The sequence below is a fragment of the Nelumbo nucifera genome, chromosome 4 (assembly GCF_055504915.1).
Source record: "Nelumbo nucifera cultivar China Antique chromosome 4, China Antique-T2T, whole genome shotgun sequence".
NCBI lineage: Eukaryota > Viridiplantae > Streptophyta > Magnoliopsida > Proteales > Nelumbonaceae > Nelumbo > Nelumbo nucifera.
Genome location: NC_142652.1, coordinates 15,913,277 through 15,920,206, shown reverse-complemented (window position 1 = coordinate 15,920,206; position 6,930 = coordinate 15,913,277).

The following is a 6,930-nucleotide window of genomic DNA, read 5'->3' as shown; positions in this document are numbered from 1 at the left end:
TAAGTCTTGCTCATGTACAATTTTATTGTTATCCATTTGCTTTTACCTTGCCATCCATTTACTCTTGGATTGATCTGCCAGGAGTGAAAGCACTTTGGTTTTCACTTATTATGTAATTGAGGAAGGGTTTGACTCTATTTACTAGGACTTTGGCTACAATCTTATAGATGGTATTACAGAGACTAATGGGTCTGAAGTGATTGGCTTTTGTTGGTGCCTTGACCTGGATTAGAGTAATAAATGTAGTATTTATATCTTTCAGACATAACCCCTCATTGAAGAAAGCCATAATTGTATTGATGACATCTTAACCCACTACCTCCCAATACTTTTGAAAGAAAACATTTTGGAAACCATCTGGTCCAAGGGCTTTATTAGGAGACATCTAAAACAAAACAAAGCTTCTTTAATTTCATCCTCTATTACATCGCTTTCTAGCTACATTTTGTCTTCCACATTTAACTTTGGATTAAGACAAACTAGAATTTCACCTGAATTTGAAGGGTTTGAAGACTTATAAAGATTTTCAAAATATTGAACCAGAATGTTTTCAATTTGTTCTTCCTCATCAACCCAACCTCCTGAATCGGCCTGAAGTCTGACAATCCTATTTCTATTTGTTCTCTTCGTAGTTACCACATGGAAATATTTAGTGTTTTTGTCCCCATGTTGGAGCTAGTAAATACTGGATTTCTGAGCCCATATTTTTTCATCTCTTTTAAGCCATTTTTCTAGCTCTGCTTTTAGTTCTTTGTATTTCTCCTCTTTCCTCCCATCTCCTTTACATTGCTGCTCCTCTAATGCTCTTTTAATCCCTTCAATTTTCTTATGGATTTTACCAAAGACTTCCACATTTCATCTCCTAAGGTCTGATTTGAGAGTTTTTAATTTACCCATGATGCTGTTTTGATTTCTTTTGGTCTCTAACTCTTTCCAGCTTTCCTCTAAAGTTCTTTGGAAATCTTCATGATCACACCACATCTCCTCCATTCTAAACAGTCTTCTCTTCCATCTTGTTTTCCTTTTATTGCTTACAGGGATAGGCATGTGATCAAAACCTAAGGAGAATAAGACTTTCATATGAGTTTCCTCAAACAGATTCTTCCAAGTTTGGTTGCAAAAGGCTCTACCCGAACGAGCCCTTATTCTCTCTTTGGGCTCCCTATTGTTTGACCAAGTAAAGTAGAGGTCATGCCTTGGTAATTCTTGTAGTATCCAGTTGTTTAGCATATTCCCATTCCTTTCTAGATAGCTTGGACTACAACTCTTTCCTCCTTCCTTTTATTGGTGGTAAAAAATCATATTTAAATCCTCACAATAAAGCTAGAAAATCTTGTAGTAATCAGTTGTTGAATTTTGTTCCTTCATTTTTACATGAATAAAATTTTGATATGCAAATAGAACTTTCTCTATTATTCCATCCTTCCAAAACAAGGCCAGGCCACTTTTAATTCCAATAGAATAACACTCCCAACAATTCCAAAGTTTTAAAAAAGCCAACTTTCTTTTACAAATTATGAGAGAATTATTTGTTTCATAGAGAAAGATAACATCAGGTTTGGAGCTTTGATAAGTCTCTTAGAGAGCGCGAATTGTCAGGGGAGACCCAATACCCTGACAATTCCAGCTTAGAATTCTCATTTGGTCCCTGAGGTCTCTGTTTTAGGACAGAACCCCCAACCCACTTATTAACTTTGGTTATGGTTTCTAGGCTATCTACTTTCAAGGTTTTGGAGATCTTAGACTTGGGAAGAAAACTTCCCCTATTTCTAATTCTTTCTGGCTGTTGTTCTATTTTGACATTGAAAGTTCTCCTTTTAATAGGGGAATTCATATTTGTAAATAAATTACTATCTCGAATTTCTATTTAGTTCGGATACTCCCTATAGTCAACATTATTTAGCATTGGAACCCAAACAAAACTCAATTTTTGAACTCTTTTTTTGTGTATTTGGGACTTTGATAACTTTATTTTTTTCCTATTTTTCCATTAGATTTTTTCCTTTTTTTTTCATAAACATTTGTCCCTTTTTCTGCTTCTTTCTTTTACGCCACCAAAATTTTATAGACTTTTGACATCTCTATTTTTTTTTTCTAATGAACAAATTAAAACAAAAGTAATCTTTACCACCTACAGAATTTGAATTAAGGAATTGAGCAGTTGTTTTAGACCATACCTCTTCCTCTTGTGAAAAGGTGTACCTTTCATATGTATTTCTCAAGCCTAGTAGTTGATTTCCATGCTCATCCAACTCCATTCCAATATGTTGCTTACCTTCTCGTTCCTCTTCTGAGTCTTTAAACTCAACTACTTCTCCAGTTAAGCCTTCCGTCAAGATTCTATCTAAGTTCATCGGTTCCTAGTTTAGGGAGAACTCCAAAATCGGGGATAGGTTTCCTCTTGTCAGTAGATTGTCTTCCTCAAAATTGTATTTTGACAAACCTGTTTTTTGTTCTTTGTTGATTTTAGCCCGTTTAGTCCCACTAACTAGATTTTCTGTTGATTCTGCTACTTCCTCTTCTATTTCTCGTATCATAATCCTAGATTGCTTCTTCTTCTTTTCCATGAAAATTTCAAAAGTCAAACCAGAGTAAGTTTCTTCAATTGAAATAGCCTTACCCTTTCTTTTTCTAATTAGATCCTCTTCTGACAAGTTAAGATATTTTTCCCTCTTTTGCACTTTCTAATTGTCCTCTCATTCTTACCACATCATCAGTTCGCCTTATCTCGACTTAATTTTGACTTGACAGATCGTAGTTTCTGATTGTACAGTTTCCGTCAGCAGACACCCCTATGTTGTCAGACACCCTTCCCCCTCTGTAGCCTTCTGTACTTTCTTCTCTGGTTAGCACTTCCCTCCGGTCATCCTTTGCCAGTGAGATCATTTCACGATAGGCACTTCCATCGATCCAAACTATGTTTACATTCTCTCCTTAGCTTTTCCCTTCCTGAAAAAGTCTTCTTCGAATTGAGGAATTCACCACCTAAAGCTGATGTCTTTCTACTACCCTCTCCGGTGATGCCAGCATCAGGTTCTTATCACCATGCCTTGACTCTGATTCTGGTTGTAAGCTTCCTGACTCATCATCCTTCTCCTCCCTTTCCTTTTGTCTTGACTTCTTGTTTTTTAGGCTTCCTTTGTTTATTGTCCTAAAATCTTCATTGTTTGGGATTGCACGAAACCACTCCCCATAATACCTAGAAGCTTTCTCTTCATTCATAGATTGTATTGCCATCCTTTCAGATAGTTGCTCTAGAAATTGATCCTCAGATACATTGCTGTAGTTCTGATCTTTGTGTCCTATTATGCCACATTGTTCACAAAAGATCGGCAACCTTTCATATTAGAAGGCGAACCATTTTTCCTCCCCATTTTCATTTATATCCGAGTTACCTAGGGCCAAAGGTTTTGTAATGTCAATGATTACCCTTATTCTGTATGGTTTGTCCCACAAGGTCTTGTCTTCTTCTGATCTATCCTTCTCCTTTTCTTCTTTGACTGGTACACTAGCACACTAGACCAATTATGCTCTCCAAGCCCAAAATCTCTTTTCCATTGGGGCGTCTACTATTCTAATGAAGATTCCTATTTCATTTATGAGCTAGGGCTCTTGGCTCAAAAACATCTCCAGATCTGATTTCTTTTTGAAGACTATCCACAGTATTTTATCCTTAGCCATTTCACCTCGTACCTGTTATTTGGCCAAAAATTCTTTACTTTTTGGATTACTCCAAAAGCATTCATCTATTTGTTTGCAACTACCTTCCCATACAGAGCTTTTCGGCATTTCTCTTCTAGTTTCTTCTGTTTCATTTTGATTTCCGTATCCAGATCGTCTTCATTAGGATTCTCCATCCCTCTTGGAACCCGTATTGTTTTGTTGTAGACCAATATTGTTTTGCTATAGGAATCCATCACTAGGTGATCTCCCTTTCACTGCTCCATCGAGTAACCTAACTAATTGAGTCATTGAACTGTTTAACCTAATCAATGGGGTCACAAGTTAGACATTAATTCTCTTTATTGTAACTTTTGTATTCCATTCCCATCATTAATAAAATAATTATTATTATTTATCACACTTAGCTTTTAATATAAAAAATATAATATTAAAGATGAATCTAATTTTTTATAATACTTTTGTATTTTATAACTTTTTATATTTTTATCTATTTAAAAATTTTATTATTTAATTATGGCATTATGAGCACACTTGGATGAAAAAATCATTTTGCTTTTATGTTGATTTTAAATTAGTATTTCATTTCTATCATTAATAAAAATAATTCTTATTTCTTTTACAATTATTTTTATTTAATATAATGAATATATAATATTAAAGATGTGCCCATACGTTTTGCACAAAAAATTTATATTTTTGTGTTTTGATCTTTTTAAATATTTATTATTTAATTATGACATCATGGATTGACCCATTTGACCTAGAAGGTATAATCATTGGCCTACCACCTAGATAGGAGTATGGTTTGTTTTGAATTGCTTTAAATTTTATGTTTCATTTACATCATTAAAAATTTATTCTTATTCTTATTTATCACATTTATTTTTGCTTAATATGATTAACATATAATGTTAATGATGTGCCCAACATTTTCTATAACTTTTGCATTCTTTTTTTCATAATTCTTTGCATTTTTATTTACAAATTAATAATTAAATTACAATTTAATAATTAAAACAATCAGCAACAATGATGTTTACGGTTTGGTTAGGTTTTTGAAATTTAGAAAACTAAATCAAATTAGAAAATTACAGTTTGAGAAAATTTTGTGCCAAACTAGATCAAGATACCAAATTCAATTTGGTTCGATCTAGTTTGGCTGTCTAAATCATATAATGAACACCACTAAGTCTGCCTATAGAAAATAAAATGAAGTGAAAAAGAAGGATGATGAACATTGTCCCATCAATCAATTAGCTAATGCAACATCCTTTAATCCTTTCATTTAATTGTATCGTAAAAAAATGAGATTCCTCGTTTTTTATTTATCTTCATAAGAAAAGATATACTTGTTGTCTGATTCTGCAACAAGGTTTAAATCAGAAACAAGTCTTGCCCTACAACCAAAGACAGTCATCAAAGTTCCCAAGGTATTGACCCAAAGGCAACCACTCTAAGGCTGCGTTTGAATGTGATGTAAATATTTATTTGGAATTCAATACCGATTGGTTTAAAGTTGTGAACCGTTGTAAAGTGAAAGGTGTGATTATTGATGTAAATATTTACATCGATTTTATCGATGTTGTATTTGTATCAATTATTGATGTTAAATTTTACCATGAATTCGACGTAAAACTACATTCCATCTAAAGGCTGTCAAATACGGATCAGAGTGTTTAATTATATCACTCCATATTTATACTACAAACAAATGCAGCGTATGGGTCAAATTAATAGAATATAAGTGGTGGAAAAGCTAGGGGAGCTAAGAAGCTTGGTAAATGACAAGTGTGCCGAGGTGGGAAAGCTAGGGAAGTAGAAAGTACAAGGAGTCTAGAGAGCCTTAACTTGATGTCCTCCTCAGCTTATTTATAGGTGAAGGAACCATTGAATGTGGGGGCGGAAGACTTAGTAATAGCTTCCTAGGTCGATGCCTCCTCTAACCCATAATGTATGAAACTATGAACTAGTCTTACATGGCCGATTGTTATGCCAGACAAGTATATTGTCATTAATGGCCTGAACCGAACAACCTAGCCAACATGTAACAATCGAGCGTTATAGTCATGCATGGCTCTCTTAATTAGAGGTGTTGATGGGTTGGTCAATCAAACTAATTTAATTGAATTGGAGAATTGTTCACTCGAAACTGATTGGTCAAGTTGTATTAATTTTAGGTCGATTTTTAATTTGGTGGTCAATTCAAAAGATCTAACATGGTGTTTGGGACCGATTTTCAAGAAAAAACATCTATGCTTCCAAATTTGATAAGATGATTTTTATCACCGTTTTTCATGTATATGTTGACAGAAGAACCACATAACATACACATCAGTCAACTGTTGGAGGAAACGGTTCACTGATGCATGGAATGCCAAATTTGGCATCGGTGGGATCCGCATGCCCGATTCTGTATTTATTTCATTGGACTTTCTCTTGTTTAAGAAAAAATTGATTCTTCTATCTTCGGAATAGAAAAAAAAAAAAACAGATTTTTCATCCCTCCTACGCCGGTTTATCTGGCGAGGAGGTGATGGATTTTTCATCCCTCCTCCGTCACTTGAATTTAATAGCTAAAATATAAGTTTATCTGGCGAGGAAACGTGCGAGGAGGTGATGGCAATTTCTGTCGATTTAAGTTTTTTATTTTGTAAAAAATTTTAATTTTGTTGTTTTTTTCGCTTTCTGCCCCTCCTGCGCCGGTTTGCTTTTTGGGAAGTGAAGAGGATTTCCTATTATTATTTGGCCGGAAAAATACAGAGGCAAGGAGGGAGATGAGCTACAGTGTCTATTACCCTTTGTTGATATTTTTTTTTTTTAAATTATTCTATTTTAACTATTATAAAAATATTACTATTTATTGATATTAAGGGCAAAAGGTTACCAAACTTAAACCGACTGGAGGTTGATTTAATTAATATTGATGAACAGCCCTATTCTTAATCAGTTGAAGAAGTTACCAAACTGCTCCTGAGGTTCATGGATTGATAAAAGTAGCATTCAGAATCTAAGACGTGGTATGTCCTCATTGGTGCAGTTGATATTAGACGCATCAATATCTATTTCAGCTTTTAGAAATCATTTAAAAAGTAAAAAGTGAGGGGAAGGGACAAATGAATTGGAGGGAGAATCCGATGCGGATAGAAAGTAATAATCTAACTGCATCACACAGCAGAATAAAGCCAATGAAGGGAAACAGGCCCAAAGAATTTGTGGTTTAATGATGGGTGAAGGAACTCTAGCTCT